Source organism: Cebus imitator, unplaced genomic scaffold, assembly GCF_001604975.1.
Source record: "Cebus imitator isolate Cc_AM_T3 unplaced genomic scaffold, Cebus_imitator-1.0 Scaffold11, whole genome shotgun sequence".
Taxonomy (NCBI): Eukaryota; Metazoa; Chordata; class Mammalia; order Primates; family Cebidae; genus Cebus; species Cebus imitator.
The window spans coordinates 10,483,580-10,499,548 of record NW_016107326.1 but is presented as its reverse complement, the minus strand read 5'-3'; positions in this window follow the sequence as shown (position 1 = coordinate 10,499,548).

The window sequence follows — 15,969 nt, the reverse complement described above, 5'->3', positions numbered from 1 at the left end:
GTGGTGCAATCTCGGCTCACTGCAACCTCTGCCTCCCAGGCTCAAGAGATTCTCCTGCCTCAGCCTCCAGAGTAGCTGGGATTACAGGCATGCACTACTACCACCCAGCTAATTTCTGTATTTTTAGTAGAGACAGAGTTTTACCATGTTGGCCGGGGTGGTCTGGAACTCCTGAGCTCAAATGATCCACCTGCCTCGGCCTCCCGAAGTGCTGGGATTACAGGCATGAGCCACTGCGCCTGACCAACAGGAGTAAGTTATTTAGTGACAGTTTCTGAGATTTTGGTGCTCCCATTGCCTGAGCAGTGTACACTGTATTCAATGTGTGGTCTTCCACCCCTCCCCGCCCCTCCCCCACTCCCTCTAGTCCCATGTCCATTATATCATTCTTATGCATTGCATCCTCATAGCTTGGCTCCCACTTATAAGTGAGAACATACAACCTTTGGTTTTTCATTCCTGGGTTACTTCACTTAGAATCTGGTCTCCACCTCCATCCAGGCTGCTGCAAACACCATTATTTTATTCCTTTTTATGGCTGAGTAGTATGCCATGGCTACATAGCCTATTTTTCTGTTAATCTTGGCTGCTACCCTATGCGATGGGTTCTGTGATTATCCCAGAGTTTAGGAATAGCAGTTTTCCAACCAGTGTCTTTTGAAGTGATAAATCCACATTTAGAAGAAGAGAAAACTGGTCTAAATAGAGGGTCCAGCAAAGGAACTCAGCCACCCATAGTGCCTGGTATCCACTTACTCGATTTTGAGATGTTGTTGCAGCAGATGCACATTGCTAAGTGTCAATTCAGCTCATTGTGAAATCCATGGCTATTTCCCGAGAATGCATCAAGCTACTATTCTTGAATTCCCCGTGGGCTTGGCAGGTAGCAGTGGCTTGATGTTTCCCTTGAGTTCTTTGAGAATTTTCTCTGCAATGCTCTCTAGGGAGATGATCTTATTTTGGCTCTTTGAGGTGAGGTGAGAGTTTTTTTTTTTTTTAGATATTTTTATTTCTCCAAATTTGTTATTTATCAGGAGTGACTGAAATAAAAAATATAATTGAGTCCCATCATCATCATGGAAATGGCTTTAAGAGAAAACTGGTCAGATGAATATTACTGCTTCCCATTTTCAACCAGTAAATAGTTGCCACAGATAAACTGACAGCCAGGAGTCTGCTGAGAATGCTCAAGATACATTATATAATACAACATGCCTGTTCACAGGGGGAAAATTCCCAGAAAATAACATGTGTATTTCTTGATTTCATCATACAAGACAAGTACAAAAGCACCACCCATGCCTCTGAGAACACTGGCCCATGCACCCTTGAAGAAAGCTTTGCCTCCTTCATCACGAGCAATCTTCCTCCAGCAGTCAAGTGTGTCTGTGTACATGATGTCAGTTCCTTTGCGCCCGACTGCATCATCATGGGGCGGCGAAGAGTGTCAAATGGATAGGAAGTCAACCCTGAAGATATTGCTTTGCTGACTGTTCAGAGCATTTCCGAGTTAGTATCTCTTAGTAAGGGAGGCAGAAGAATTGCATTCAAATAGTGACTTTGTCCTTACTGGTAGTGTAGTGTCAGGCAGTTCACCTCCTCTCTGTGAGCCTCACCAACAAAGACGGAGTAATAATGGCCTCTATGGTCACAGCAGAATGTGAATTCTCTTGCTCATCTTCTTTGAACCTGCTGTCCTGGGCCTGTCATTATGTTTTATTTGCTGTATGTACTTGTAGATTGTAAGTCTCCTGATGGCAGAAGGGTGGAACGCACCTGTAGTCCCAGCTACTCGGGAGGCTGAGACAGAAGAATCACTTGAACCCAGGAGGCAGAGGTTGCAGTGAGCTAAGATTGTGCGCTGCACCGTAGCCCGGGTGACAGAGCAAGACTGTCTCAAATGAACAAAAACGACAGCAAAAAACAGAAGTGCAGCCAGGGCCAGTGGCTCACGCCTGTAATCCCAACGCTTTGGGAATCCGAGGTGGGTGGATCACCTGAGGTCAAAGTGCTAGACCAGCCTGGCCAACATGGTGAAACCCCATCTTTTCTAAAAATTAGCTGGTTATGGTGGCGGGCACCTGTAACCTCAGCTACTAGAGAGGCTGAGACAGGAGAATCACTTGAACTTGGGAGGCAGAGGTTGCAGTGAGCTGAGATTGTGCCATTGCACTCCAGCCTGGGCGACAGAGTGAAACTCTGTCTCAAAAAAAAAAAACCAACAACAATAAAAAAAACCCAGAAGCACACACACAGTTGTATTTCTCTGCGACTACTGCTCCAAAGCAGTGTCAATCACTCATATTAATGATAACTTTTAAGCAAAGCAAATTCTATTTCACAGAGAAAACTGGAAGTTGGATAATTGTAACTGTGACTGTCACTTAACATTTAGCAGACCAGCAGAGCTCATAAACGCACATGACACAACTCTCTGCAGCCATATGCATCCCTTATGGTATAACTTCTCCAAGTGGCAAAAAGAAACACGTTCATTAACACACCCAAAGATGTAAGCTCTTGGTAGCATGTTAAAAAAGAAGCAAGGACTTGTAAGTCAGTGACTCATGCCTGTAATCCCAGCACTTTGGGAGGCTGAGGCAGGTGGATCACTTGAGATCAGGAGTTGGAGACCAGCCTGGGTAACATGGCAAAAACCTGTCTCTGCTAAAAATACAAAAATGAGTTGGGCATGATGGTGCACACCTGTAGTTCCAGCTACTTGGGAGGCTGGGCCAGNTCTCTGCTAAAAATATAAAAATTAGCCAGGCATGGTGGTACACGCCTGTAATCCCAGCTACTCAGGAGGCTGAGGCACGAGAATCGCTTGAACCCAAGAAGCGGAGGTTGGAGTGAGCCGAGATTGTGCCACTGCCCTCCAGCCTGGGCAACAGAGCAAGACTCTGTCTCAAAAATAAAAATAGTCCAGGCGCAGTGGCTCACGCCTATAATCCCAGCCCTTTGGGAAGCCAAGGCCAGCGGATTACCTGAGATCAGGAGTTCAAGACAAGTCTGGTCAACATGGCGAAACCCCATCTCTACTAAAAATTACAAAAATTAGCCAGGCATGGTGGCAGGCACCTATAATCCCAGCTACTTGAGAGGCTGGGGCAGGAGAATCACTTGAACCCGGGAGGCGGAGGTTGCGGCGAGCAGAGATCATGCCATTGCACTCCAGCCTGGGCAACCAAGAGTGAAACTCCGTCTCAAAAAATAAATAAATAAATAAAAATAAGGCCAGGAGCAGTGGCTCACGCCTGTAATCCCAGCTCTTAAGCAGGCAGAGGTAGAAGGATAGCTTGAGCCCAGGAGTTTGAGACCTGCCTGGGCAATATAGCAAGACCCCAATTGCCATGGAAAGGAAAAAACAGTGTAAAAAATTAAATAAAAATAATAAAAATAAAGAAGCAAAAGTATATGCACTTAAATTATGCTTCATAATGCATGTTTTAGTCTTCCATTTTTCCTAGAAATTATTTATGTACCCAGCAAATATCCATCAATTAAATGAGTACAAGGTTTCAAGTTACCTAAAGATCTTTGAAATTATTCTAAAGTCGATATACCATGAAAGTTAATTTTTTTTTGAGACAGTTTCACTCTATTGCCCAGGCTGGAATGCAGTGGCGCAATCTTGGTTCACTGCAACCTCCACCTCCCAGGCTCAAGCAATTCTCCTCTCTCAGCCTCCCCAGTAGCTGGGACTACAGGCCCACATCACCATGCCCAGCTGATTTTTGTATTTTTAGTAAAAACGGGGTTTCACCATATTGATCAGGTTAGTTTTGAACTCCTGACCTCAGGTGATCCACTCACCTCGGCCTCCCACGGTGTTGGGATTACTGGTGTGAGTCACCTGAACCAGCCAAAAGATAACTTTTGACATAAAATTCAATTTTGTTAAACACAGATTGACATTTGCATATTTAAACATTATGTAAAAGAAATGCTAGCTTATTTTACCATAAATACGTATAAGTTTAGGAAAAAACATATACAAGCAGAATAAAAATGTATGCTTGCATTATACAATAATATGGGTGTACATTTCCAGAGCTCTTTTATTCATACACTGCATAAGAAGATATATGTGTGTAAGTTAGCATACTTACACACATTTGTCTCTGCTTACATTTTAGAGATCTTTCCTATCAGTATATAAACTTTCTCATTCTTTTGTATAGATGCATGAAATCCTATTATATGATATGACAAACAATTCTGCAATGAAAAATCTTGTCCATACATTTTTTTGCATGCATCAGAATATATCTGTATTCCTGAGTCAAAGGGCTTGTGCATTTGTGATTTTGATTGAGAATGCCAAATTGCCTTACGGAAATGACTTTTATATACACTCTCATCCTCAGTGCATAGAAGTGCCTTTTTCCTCACACAGTTCCAACAAGCATGTCATAATCCCCCCACCTTTTTTCTTGAGATGGAGCTTCACTCCTGTCACCCAGGCTGGAGTGCAATGGCATGATCTTGGCTCACTGCAACTTCCTGCCTCAGCATCCAAGTAGCTAAGATTACAGGGGCCTGCCACCATGCCTGGCTAATTGTTGTAGTTTTAGTCAAGACGGGGTTTTGCCATGTTGGCCAGGCTGGTCTAGAACTCCTGACCTCCGGTGATCCACCCCCCTCAGCCTCCCAAAGTCCTGGGATTATAGGCATGAGCCACTGCACCCGGCCCATAAAATTTTTTGTTGTTTTTTAAGACAGAGTTGTGCTTTCATTGTCCAGACTGGAGTCCAATGGCGCAATCTCGACTCTCTGCAACCTCTGCCTCTCAAGTTCAAGCAATTCTTCTGCCTCAGTGTCCCAAATAGCTGAGATTAGAGGCATCCGCCACCACGTCTGGCTAATTTTGTATTTTTAATAGAGATGGGGTTTCTCCAAATTGGTCAGACTGGTCTCGAACTCCTGACCTTCTGCCTGCCTTGGCTTCTCAAAGTGCGGAGATTACAGGCGTGAGCCACCATGCCTAGCCATAAAACTCTTAAATGTGTTCCTCAACATGATAGGTGGAAAATCGTTCTCTTAGAATAGTTTTTATTTTTTGTTCATTTGTTAGTTTTTTGTTTTTTGGTTTTTTTTTTCTCACTCAGTCTCCCAGGCTGGAGTGCATGATGTGATCTCAGCTCACTGCACCCTCTGCCTCCTGGGTTCAAGCAAGTCTCGTGTCTCAGCCTCCTGAGTAGCTGAGATTACAGGCACCCTCTACCACACCCGGCTAATTTTTGTATTTTTCGTAGAGACAGGGTTTTGCCATGTTGTCCAAGCTGGTCTCAAACTCCTGACCTCAGGTGATCCAACCGCCCCGACCTCTCATAGTGCTGAGATTACAGGCATTTCTCTTATTGAATAAGGTTTCACATCTTTTAAAATGTCCAGAACAGGCTGAGAGCAGTGGCTCATGCCTGTAATCCTAGCACTTTAGGAAGCCAAGGCAGGTGGATCACTTGAGGTCAGGAGTTCGAGACCAGCCTGGCCAACATGGTAAAACCCCGTCTCTAACTAAAAATACAAAAATTAGCTGGTGTCTTGGTACATGCCTGTAGTTCCAGCTACTGGGGAGGCTGAGGCAGGAGATTCACTTGAACCCAGGAGGCAGAGGTTGCAGTGAGCCGAGATTGTGCCACTGCACTCCAGCCTAGGCAACAGAGCAAGTCTCTGTTTCGAAAAACTAAAATAAAATAAAATAAAATGTCCAGAACAATAGGCTTTGTATGGTCAGCTAAAAAATATTTTTTAATTAAAAAAATAAAATAAATTTCCAGAGCTATTTGTATTTCCTTTTCTGTGACCTGTATGTTTATATCTTTTACTCCTTTTCATCCTTTTTGTGTTGGGAGGCTTCTTCCTATTGAATAGTGGAAGCTCTTTATTGCATCAGGAAAGTTCACCTCTGCCTGTGATATGAGTTGCACATATTTCTCCCAGTTGCATGATTGTTTTCTCGGTTTGCTTACGATAGTTTTAACACAGAACTTTTTTTATTTCTGTATAGTAAGATTTGCTGGTATTTCCATTAATGTCCCTTTATGACTTTTCTGGAGAACAGAGTTTTGGGCCCCAGCTGAGTGACAAAGGGCATAGTTCCTTAATGTGGAGGACCCACCCAGGTGACCTTGATGCCAGCGGGGGGGCAGCAGGGGGCAATGGTGTTGATGACAATCTCCAACTACACTTGAGAATGAAGTGAGACATGTGAGTGACGGGGTGAGAATGGAGTGGGCCAGAAACCGCTAATTTCCCCTTTCAGCGAACATTCTTTGTGAGGTCACCACAGTCTTTGCCTAAGTTTTACAAATGTGATTGAGAAGAGATGAAAGATCTGCTGAGGACACACTGGGGCTCTAAAGCCTGTTCCTAACTGTGTCATCCTCCAGAACATGAGTATGCGTCTTACCCAGAGATTGATCCCCAAACCAATGTGTGATCTGAAAGTACATATTGCCCATAAAAAACAAAAACAGGCCGGGTGCGGTGGCTCAAGCCTGTAATCCAGACACTTTGGGAGGCCGAGGCGGGTGGATCACTTGAGGTCAGGAGTTACAGACCAGCCTGGCCAAAATGGTGAAACCCTGTCTCTACTAAAAATACAAAAATTGCTCAGGCATGGTGGCAGATGCCTGTAATCCCAGTTACCTGGGAGGCTGAGGGAGGAGAATCACTTGAACCCGGGAGGTGGAGGTTGCAGTGAGCCAAGATGGCAATATTACTCTTTAGCCTAGGCAACAGAGTGAGACTCTATCTCAAAAAAAAAAAAAAAAAAAAGCACGTTATGCGGGGTAGAGGGTAGGGTTGCTTGTTTCTGGCTGAGGTATACATTCACTTGTAATGCAGTGTGAAATGATTGCTTCTCCTAAAAGCAGAGCTTGAGAAAAAAAAAAAAGAGAGAGAGAGAAACAATTGTTGACTTCTCAATGCTGTTTGATCACCAGGCCAGATAAACCAGTTCCCACCAGTTCCCACCAGGCCAGATAAACAGAAAGGACTTCAGAGGGAATTCTGGCTGGGGACAGCTGGGGCAAAGATTCGTATGTAATTGGGGGTCAATGTCAGTGAGGAAACTTGCCTCAAAAAAGCCGAAGTGTGGATTCAGGACCAACAAGAGATACATTTCTTGTTGTGCAAGTTTGAGGTTAGATTAGAATTTTTAGAATATAATAGGCAGAGAGTTTCGTTTTGAATAATTGTGGCTCTTGTGAATCTCCACTTTGCTGTAGTTGATGCATAGGCCTTCATTAGAAAATATGCATGTTCAGAGCAGAAAACCGAGGACTGTCATATGCAAGCGACTGCAGTAATGTGATTTAGATAAAAACAAAACAGAACATCAGGCACTGGCCCGGAAGGTAGGACTCCAGGCAGGTGTTTCTCAACTGTGCCACTTGTTTGCTCTGTGACCTTGGGTAGGTAGCTTGCATTTCTGGATATTAGTTTCGTCTTCTGTAAAATAAGGCTGCCGGTGAAAGGGGCTCAGAGCATTTGCGGCCCCAAGCAGAGGAAGGCAGCCCCTTTCTGCTGCAGGTCGTGGGAAAGCAGCCTTTTTGGTGAGCCTGCCGTCTGCATTCTAAGCTCAATTCCTTGTCTCAGAGGGAGACGGGTAGGAGGCAGGCACATCATCTTGCACCCAGATCTACCCCAAAGCCCCTGGCTGCTGGCAGGATTGGGTGTTGATTAGGCCTTGGTGGGGGCCACAGCAGTCTGATTTCCAATCTCCTTCTCTCTCTAGCTGTGAAATCTCTGGTTAGTGCTGCCTCCGATCTGAGTGTCCCCTGTACAATGGGGATAGTACCCACTCCCTTTGCAGTTACTGAAAGGATCAAATGAGACATGTCTAAGTGCTTAGAACAGTGCTGGGCACATAGTACATACTCAATCCTATATTTTATTACTGGCTTCCTTATTCAAATCAAATACTAACCTTCTACCTACTGTAGAAATTCTCTCTACAATGTATTGGACAACTGACTCTTCTCACTCTGCTTGAATGCTTCCAGTGACAGGGACTCACTACTTCTCCTGGTAAATTGTTTCACTAGTAGATAGCGCTTCTGGAATTGTATGGAATTTTAAAGCTGAAAGGAACCTTACAAATCAAGTGTAAACTGCCTCACAAGAAAACCCAAGTTCAAGAGGTGAAATGAGGTGGGTACGGTGGCTCACGCCTGTAATCCCAGCATTTTGGGAGGCCAAAGTGGACAGATTACCTGAAGTCAGGAGTTTGAGATCAGCCTGGGCAACATGATGAAAACCCATCTCTACTGAAAATATAAAAGTTAGCCGGGCCTGGTGGTGCATGCCTGTAATCCCAGCCACTTGGAGGCTGAGGCATGAGAATCGCTTGGACCTGGGAAGCAGAGGTTGCAGTGAGTTGAGATGGTGCCATTGCACTCCAGCCTGGGTGACAGAGCAAGACTCTGTCCTAAATTAAAAAAAAAAAAAAAAAGATTTACTGACTCACCTGTGGACCCCAGGAAACGACCCTTCATTTAGAACTTCTAAATGGCGAAGGCCAAGTCCACCCTGCTACATTCTGCAGTACAATCCCGCCCATACCCCTGCAATATCATAGGGGTGATTCAGCTCTGCCCTGTACCTGGGTACACTTCTTGGGTTACCCAGCCCCCTCTAATCCCACCTGCCTGAAGATGCCTAGTTTCTGGTTCATGGCCCCAGAAAGCCAGTGTCCATTTACCGATCTGCTCCACTTAGTCTGTATGTAACTTGATAATAGACGTGGTCCCCTGTGGGCAGTTATAGTTGATCTTCCTGGGGCTATTTCCCCATAGTGACCATGGGAGAATGGCATGTGTACCTGCTCAGGGGATGGGGCTGGCCACACCTTGCCCCAGAAGCCCTCAGGGCCACTGACATGAACTTGGATTAATGCCTGGTAGCCATGTCAGTCCTCCCCACCCGGCCCTGTACCCTTGAGCTGCCTCCTCCTCCTCCTCCTCTTATTTTATTTTATTGAGACAAAGTCTTGCTCTGTCGCGCAGGCTGGAGTGTAGTGGCGCAATCTTGGCTCACTGCAACCTCCGCCTCCTGGGTTCAAGTGATTATCCTTGCCTCAGCCTCCTGAGTAGCCAGGATTTGCCATCACACCCAGCTAATTTTTGTATTTTTAGTAGAGACAGGGTTTTACCATGTTGGCCAGGCTGGTCTCAAACTCCTGACCTCAGGTAATCCACTTGCTTCGGCTTCCCAAAGTGTTGGGATTACAGGTGTGAGCCACCACACTCAGCCTCCTCCTCCTCCTCTTAAATCAACTCCTTGTAGTGAAAAAGCAGGAGAATTATGAGGTAGAAATGTAATAATTTCCACATAAGGAATGAAATGGCAGAGTCCATTTTAAATATGTCTTGCACCAGTGTCTGTTTTTTGTTGCTGTGACTGAATACCTGAGACTGGATGCTTTATAAAGAAAAGAAATGTATTTTTTATAGTTCTGGAGTCTGGGAAGTCCAAGGTCAAAGGGCTACATCTAGTGAGGGCCTTCGTGCTGGTGGGACTTCTGTAGAGTCCCAGGGAAGTACAGGACATCACCTGGCCAGGAGGCTCAGGAGAGATGGCCAAACTGGCTTTTCTTTTTTTTTTCTCTGTGCTTCAATGGGGGCAAACAAATTGGCTTTTACAACAGACTCACTCTTGTGGTAACTAACATATTCCCTTATTCATCCATTAATCCATGAATGAATGAGTCCATTCATGAAGGACCCTATCACCTCCCAAAGGCCCACTTCTCAACAAAGTTCCCAACACATAAACTTTTTGGGGATGCATTCAAACCATAGCAACAGGAAAACCTATTTCACTGTGAATATATAAATACTGGGGTGCGATTTTATGCTAACTGTCACCTCTGCAATTTACAATAGTTAAGCTGTGAGCATATGGTACAAACGCAGGCCTTGAAATCTAGGTTTGATTCCTGGTTCTTATCACTCACTAGGTTTTTTTTGTTTTTGTTTTTACACTCACTAGTTCTGAGTGTAAACAAGGTACTTAATTCATTTGACCCCAGTTTTCTTTCTTTTTTCTTTTCTTTCTCTTTTTTTTTTTTTTTTGAGATGGAGTCTTACTCTGCCACACAAGCTGGAGTACAGTGGCTCAATCTTGGCTCACTGCAATCTTCGACTCCCAGGTTCAAGCAATTTTCCTGCCTCAGCCTCCTGAGTAGCGGGGGCTACAGGCATGTGCCACCACACTCAGCTAATTTTTGTACTTTTAGTGGAGACAGTCTTGAACTCCTGACCTCAGGTGATCCTCTCGCCATGGCCTCCTAAAGTGTTGGGATTACAGACGTGAGCCATTGGGCCTGGCTGGCCCCAGTTTTCTAACTGGGAAAAATGAGTTAGCAGCATCTACTTCCTAGGGTTTAAAATAAGAATTAAACGAAAGAATGCAAACAAGGCTCTTAGCATAATACCCAGCATATAGTGCGTTTTTAATTCATGTTTGATCTTCCTATTACTAACACAGAAGCAATTCTGTGGGACTCCTGCAGATCCAAAGGCTATAAAGGAATTTCATAAAGCATCCCTCCCTGGTCAAAGTGTGTTTTGCAGCAGGCATGATAGGACGCCAGAACAACTCCAGTGACACATGGAAAATTGAAATTTCATAATGCATTTATTTTCAGTTTCCTAGGAAATACTCTGATACCCAGAACACAAGCCCGCAAGCCCTCTGGCTGTGCAGATGTTAAAGCTTCATAAATGCTGTAACTACTGCCATTCTGTGTACATGTGCAACATATTAATGCTGCACCTTTAGCCAATGGCAAGAAAACCCCTGGGTCAGCAGAGTGTTAACAATATTTGCACATTGCTATGGGTACGGTATCAAAGGCGAGTGCCAGTAACATGAACAGTATGTGGGGGTTTCAGGCAGTTAACACTCACAGAAACTATTCTCACTCTTAATACATCATTCTTGGATAAGATCTGTCAAATATTTGGAAAGTGAGGCATGCTGTTGAGAACATTACTTTGGATGTTTCATCCAACACCGCTGACAGGCAGCTTGGTGGAATATCGAGGTGTCAGGGGCCTAGGTCTGCCACCAAATTAGCTAGCTGTGTGACATTGGTGGTTGCCTTTCTTCACATACCCTAGTTCCCTCCATGGCGGGAGTTGGGGGAGGAGATTCTGCCGTCCCTTCCAGCATTCTGATTACAAGTGGAGCTCAAACATGATTCCATCTCTTTTCCTGTGTCGTTTAAGGCAATTCTAGCGAAGTCGGGCAACATTAGGAGATTTTTAGAGCCATCCAAGATGAGCTTCGCTAAGTGACCAGCTTAGGCTTTTTTTTTCTACTGTTACCTGTCTTGTTCACACACCATGCCAATTCCAGTTGGCTGTCATGCTGTCATGAAGACAGATTTCTCCCCACTCTAAGAGAGCAACATGGAATGTGGGCAACTCAGCTCTTGTTGGAAAATTGTCAAGAAGTAAAGGAAAAATAATTTTTTCTAAATAAAAACAATTATACACAGATTCTATTTTTATTCTTATGATAGTTGCATCGAATTCCTCATTTCATGTTTATTCCAATTGCTTTCTTACATTTATTTGCATCTATATTTCCCTTAATAATGCAGCCAGTACAGGTTAGGCATGGTTGTTCATGCCTATAATCCCAGCACTTTGGGAGGCTGGGGTGAGCGGATCACTTGAGGTCGGGAGTTCGAGACCAGCCTGGCCAACATGGTGAAATCCCATCTCTACTAAAAATACAAAAATTAGCTGGGCATGGTGGCATGTGCCTGTAATCTCAGCTACCTGGGAGGCTGAAGCAGGAGAATCTCGGGAATCCAGGAGGCGGAGGCTGCATTAAGCTGAGATGGCACCACTGCACTCCAGCCTGGGTGATAGAGTGAGACTCCATCTCAAAATAATAATAATAATAATAATAATAATAATTTTTATAAAAAACCAACTAATTCAGTATTACTCTCATGCCCAATTAATTTATTCTACCCCTGCCACACACATACACACATGTGGCACCGTGGAAGTTGTACAGAACAAGTATAGTTTTAAACCAAGTTTGTTTTAAGAACATTATTATCTCTCTTTTTATTTTTCTTTGATAGCTCTCTCCTCTCTTCTTCTCTTATGCCTCCTGCAGCATTGCCTGGGTTTTCACCTTTAATTTTTTGAGGTCATCTTCCGAAAGTGTTTTAATGTGGGTCTGTGTGTGGCAAGTGCTCTGAGCCCTTGAATGCAGGTGATTTTTCCCATCACTCTCTCCCATTCGTGTGATAATTTGGCTGAATACAAAATTCTACCTTCAAGACCAGGCACAATGGCTCACGCCTCTTATCCCAACACTTTGGGAGGCTGAAGTGAGTGGATCACTTGAGGTTGGGAGTTTGACACCGGCCTGGCCAACATGGTGAAACCCTGTCTCTACTAAAAATACAAAAATTAGCTGGGTGTGGCGGCAAATGCCTGTAATTCCAGCTGCTCAGGAGTCTGCGGCAGGAGAATCACTTGAACCCAGGAAGTGGAGGTTGCAGTGAGTCAAGATTGTGCCACTGCACTCCAGCCTGGGTGTCTGAGCAAGACTCATCTCAAATAAATAAATAAATAAATAAAATTCTACCTTCAAAATTACTGTCTTCTAGTACTACTTTATAACTACTCTGTAGTTACAATCACTCTTTATGCCACACTGTCTCCCAGCATCTCATGTAGCTATTTGGTGTCTCACTGTCATTCCTTTGGAGGTGATTTGCTCTCTCTCTCTCTGTCTGGAAGCTGTTAGAACTTGCTCCTTATCATTATTATTATTATTTTGAGAGAGGGTCTCACTCCGTGGCCCAGGCTGGAGTACAGTGGGTGTGATCACAGCTCCCTGCAGCCTTGACCTTCTGAGCTAAAGGGAACCTCCTGCCTCGCCTCCCAAGTAGCTAGGACTACAGGCAAGTGCCACCATGACTAGCTAGTTTTTTTTTTTTTTTTTTTTTAATTTTTTTGTAGGGATAGATAGGGTCTCAAAATATTGTTCAGGCTTTTCTCGAACCCCTGGCCTCAAGTGATCCTCTTGCCTTGACCTCCCAAAGTGTTGGGATTACAGGCATAACCTACTGTGCCCTTATTATTTTTATTTATTATTTTATTTTTACTTATTGTTAGAGACAGAATGCTTGTCCCTAGGTACTGCAAGGAAAAATTAGCATTCAGACAAATGGTTCTCTCAGCAAGGCAATATTACTTCTGCAGAAAGGGTGCTCCTGTTAGCTAACTTGCTATAAGAGTACAATGAACAAAGGAAAGGCAGGGACATTTATTTTTTACAATTGGGTCTATGCTGCTGTGTCTGATCTTTGTTGGTTGGAGACAGACTTCACAATCTAAACTATACCTTGACTGGCTAACAACTTAAAACTTGTCAAAATAGGTAAAGGCAATGGAAAACACAGGAAAAGAGGAAGTCTAAATAAGGAAGGGACATAGGCTGTGAGCTGGGACATGGCTGTGAGCACGTCTAGCACAGATATCTTGGTTAAAGTACAAGGACATAGAATGTACTATGTGCCTGTGAGCATGTCTAACAGCTATATAAGATAGGGCTTAACAAAGAATTATTAGCAAAAAAAGCAAGAAGACTTTGAAGAAAGCTAGTCTTTAGAACAAACTATTATTTCTAACATTTATTATTATTATTTAATAAGAAGGGAAACTCTGAAGTGGAACTTTTTACTTTCTACACTTATTATTTTTAAATTTTATAGTTGTACCTAGGAATTGATTTTTTCTTATCTCTCGTTAGCTCTAAGTCCTTTCAAATAAGGTCATTTTTTGGAAATGTGTCACTGTTATTTGTTGAAATATTTCCTCCACTCTATTTTTACTCCTTACTCCAGCTGGAACTATTGCTCAGGTGCTTGCCTTTTCATGATTGCCATTTCAGGCTCTTCTTTTATTTCATATGTTGTAGTCTTATTGTGAGACTGCCACAATCGTGTGCCCACACATTCTTTCTTCAACTATATCCATTCTATTTCATTTGTGCTATTTCCATTTATCAAATTCTTTGTTTTAATTATTTTATGTTTCCTATCTAATATTTTCACTTACTTTTTTTTTTTTTAATGATGTCTTGTTCTTGCTGCATGTTGCTAACATTTTCTCTTACTTCCCACTTAAGGAACATTTTTAGATTTTGCATCCTTCTGTTTCAACACGTGTGATCAGATGATACAGGTTGCTTGTGTAGACTTGTCCTCCTCAGCTGTCCGGTTATTTGGCTGTGGGCTCATTTTCCCTTGGGGAAATGTCTGATCATATGTACTGGGAGGGGCCAAGGCCAGCCTCATCTATGTTGGTCCTGGTGATGTTAGGATTGAGAATCCAGGGACCACAGACCCCTTAGCGAATCCCTGTTTGAGGCCAAGCCACTAGTTGCTCCTTTGGCTGGAGTTTTCACTTTTAAACTCTTAGGAGGAAATAATCCACAATCCTGCTGATTTGATTGGAAGCACCATGAGGGCTGTCTGTGTCTATTTTTGTGAACTCTTTCCCATGCTCCTGCAGAGTTTGTGTTGCTGATATGAGTGGGCACTGCTCCGGGCACTGTTAACTGTCCTGCTGGAGGAGTCAGGCTGATGACTGCCTCTCTCAAGGCAACTTGAGAGAACAAGAGTAGAATGTAAATGCTGCCCAACCAATTCTTCATGATGCCCAGGCTACAGCTGTAGCCCCCTCCTCACCCCCACACCAATTTCAGTAGTCTTCAGTCTTGGAGGTGGGTCGTGAGGAATTCCCTAATTTCCCTGCTGTGTTAGGAATCCATGTCTCTCTCTCTCTCTCTTTTTATTTTTTTCTTTATTTTAAGACCTACTCCTGGGAACATTTGTCTCTCTCTTGTCCTTCCTCTGTTTGATTAGAGTTGATTTTGAGGATCTTGGCAGGAATTCTCTGCCATATAGTTTCGTATTTATGTCTTTATTTAGAATGAATGAATGAGGTGGGTGTTACTGTCTTTTTCTTTTCTTTTCTGTTATTTTTCTTTTCTTTTCTTTTTGAGACAGGATCTCACTCTGTGGCCCAGTCTGGAAAGCAGTGGCATGATCACGGCTCACTGCAGCCTCAACCTTCTTGGGCTCAGGTGATCCTCCCACTTCAGCCTCCCTAGTAGCAGGTACCACAGGCAAGTACCACCAAGCCTGGCTAATTTTTTTGTAGAGACTGGGTCTGGCCATGTTGCCCCAGGTTGTTCCTGAACTCCTGGGCTCAAGCAATCGTCCTGCCTCAGCTTCCTGAAGTGCTGGGATTACAGGCATGAGCCACTGCACCCAGGCAGTACCTTCATCTTTATAGCATTTTTTAGTATCTTCAACTATAAAATGGGGATCATGGTTACCTCAAAGAGCAGTTGTGGATTTTGGATATTTTATATCAGTGTCTAGAACAAAAACATTTAAAGAGTATTGAGTTCTTTTTACTTTCAAAAGACCTAACGCCAGCCGGGCACAGTGGCTCTTGCCTGTAATCCCAGCACTTTGGGAAGCCGAGGCGGGTGGATCACAAGATCAGGAGTTTGAGGCCTGCCCGGCCAATATGGTGAAACCCTGTCTCTACTAAATATACAAACTCCTCGAACTCCTGACCTCAAGTGATCTTGGCCTCCAAAATGCTATACGAATTTTATAATCCTTTTTTTAATTTCTGAGAAACAATATCATTGGAATTATGATGAGGATGGCACTGAACCTGTAGATTGCATTGGGTGGTATGGATATTTAAACAATATTAAACAATATTAAATCTTTCAATACATGAACATGACATGTCTTTCCATTTATTTGTATCTTCAGTTCCTTTCATCGATGTTTTATAGTTTTCAGTGTAGAGATATTTCACTTCCATGGTTAAATGTATTCCTAGGTATTTAACTTCTTTTTAACTACTGTAAATGGGATTTCTTTCTTTTTTTTTTTTTTTT